A 2,500-nucleotide genomic window follows, 5' to 3' on the forward strand; every position below is an offset into this window, starting at 1 on the left:
CTCTCTCCCTCTCCTTCTGTCTCTCTGTCTCTGTCTCTCTCTCTCTCTTTCTCTTTCTCTCTCTCTCTCTCTCTCTCTCTCACTCTGTCTCTCTGTCTCTGTCTCTCTCTCTCTGTCTCTCTCTCTCTCTCTCTTTCTCTTTCTTTTCCCTCCTTTTTCTCCCCCCACTTTCTCTCTCTCTCCACTGTCCTCCTCTCTCCTCTCTCTCTCTCTCTCTCCCCCTCGACCCTCCTTCATCTCTCCTCTCTCTCTCTCTCTCATCACTTCTCTCTCTTCTCTCTCTCTCCTCTCTCTCTCTCTCTCTCTCTCTCACACTCTCTCTCTCTCTCTTCCCCCCCTCTCTATTTTCACTCTCTCACACTCTCCCTCTCCCTCCCCCACTCTCTTCCTCTTTTCCCGCTCCCTGTCGCTCCGCTCTCACTCGCTCTCTCTCCCTCTCGTCTCGTCTCTCTCTCTCTTTCCTCGCCGCTCTCGTCCTTTCCGTCTGCATCTCTCTTCTCTCTCTCCCGTCCCGCTAGTCTCTCTCCGCTATCTATCTATCCTCTATTTCTCTCTTTCGCTCTCGCCTCTCGCGCTCTTCTCTCTCTCTCTCTCCGCTCTCTCTCTCTCCCTCTAATATCTATCTATCGATCTATCTCTATTTCTTTATATCTTTCGTTCTCTCTCTTCTCCCTCCCCCCTCTCTCTCTTCTTTTTTTCTTTCTCCCTTTCCCTCTCCTCTCTCTCTCTCTATCTATCAATCTCATTTCTTTCTTTCTTTCTTTCTCTCGGTTCTCTCTCTCTCTCCTTCCTCTCTCTTTCTTTCTCCTTCTCTCATCTCGAATCTCGCTCTCCTTCTCTCTCTCTCTCTCGCTATCGCCTTCTTTGCTTTCAATTCGCTCTCTCGCCTCTCTCTCTCCCTCCCTCTCTCTCATCTATCTATCTATCTAATGCTATCATCTAATCACTCCTTTCTCTGCTCTCTCTCTCGCTCTCCTCCTCTCTCTATCTAGCTATCTATCTTTCTCTTCTTCTCTCTCTCTCTCTCTCGCGCTCTCTCTCTCTCTCTCTCTCATTCTCGGTCTCTCTCTCTATCTATCTATCTCTCTTCTCTTTTCTTTCTCGCTCTCGCTCTCTTCTATCTCTATCTATCTCTCTCTCTTCTCTCTCTCTTCTCTCGATCTCTCTCTCATCTCGCGCGCTCTCTCTCTCTCTCTCTCTCCTCTCTCTCATCTACACTTCTCTCCTCAATTCTCTCATCTCTCGCTCTCCTGCACCTTCTCTCTGCTTGCTTGCACTTGACTTTGTGACAAGAATGATTAGTTGGATTTTATTTCCTTCTCCTTTGCAATATAGCTTGATTTAGGATCCACGCTCTCTCCTGCAGACCGAAGAAAGCAATAATAATATAGAGGAATTAAAAGAAGAAAAAAATCCTTCAGATTGCAAACAATGCTGATACAAAAATGCATTCTTGCACCTTATCGCTCTCGGAATAACGAACAAACAAACAACAACAACAAAAACGTGCTGGTCAAACATACAGTACAAGTAAGCTTCATTAAATTGGAGATCATAATACCAAAACATCAATAATGTTATCAAAAATAATGATGAGGGTATAAAAAACAATGATAACCATAATGATAACCAGGATAATAAGCCAAAACAATGATAACAACAGCAACAGTCATAATGACACAAAATCCGACCTCAACATTGCAATTGCTCAAATAATTCATATATTGCTCCAGTCAAGTCGAAAATCTGTAACCACTTAGTAGCTAAGTGGAAAATCTAAGAAGCAGAAGGGGCAGGTCATGGGGAAATAATGTGTTTACTTACACTTGACTTTGTGACAAGAATCAAATTAATCAGTGATCTATCATGGACAGTGTATTCTTGTGTGAGAAGGATAAGTATGGTGATGATGGTGTTAAGAGGCAATGACAATTGATAGCTAGCAACGGTTATGATGAAGGGGTAAAGTGGAAGGACTTCATGGTGCTTTGGCTTAATTTTTGGCTGGAATTGGAGCATAAATATCGGTAAAGCGAGAGAGAGAGAGAGAGAGAGAGAGAGAGAGAGAGAGAGAGAGAGAGAGAGAGAGAGAGAGAGAGAGAGAGAGAGAGAGTGGGGGTGGGAAGAGAGGGGGGGAGAGAGGAGACAGAAGAGAGAGAGAGAGAAAGAGAGTGAGGAGAAGAGAGAGTAAGTGAGGGGGGGAGAGAAGAGGAGCAGAAGAAATGAGTGAGAGAGAGAAGAGAGAGAGAGAGAGCGAGAGAGAGAGAGAGAGAGGAGAGAAGAGAGAAGAAGAGAGGGAGAGGGATAAGGAGAGAAGAGAAAGTAGAGAGAGAGAGAGAGAGAGAGAGAGAAGAGAGAGAGAGAGGAGAGAGAGGGAGGTGAGGGAGAGAGAAGAGAGGGTGAGGAGAGAGTGAGAGTAGAGAAGAGAGAGAGGAGAGAGAGAGATGAGATAGTGAGAGAGAGAGAGATAGAGAGAGTGTAGAGAGAGAGAGAGGGGGGG

Source organism: Penaeus japonicus, unplaced genomic scaffold (assembly GCF_977035675.1).
Source record: "Penaeus japonicus unplaced genomic scaffold, GWHDUDI00000001_assembly GWHDUDI00000012, whole genome shotgun sequence".
NCBI lineage: Eukaryota > Metazoa > Arthropoda > Malacostraca > Decapoda > Penaeidae > Penaeus > Penaeus japonicus.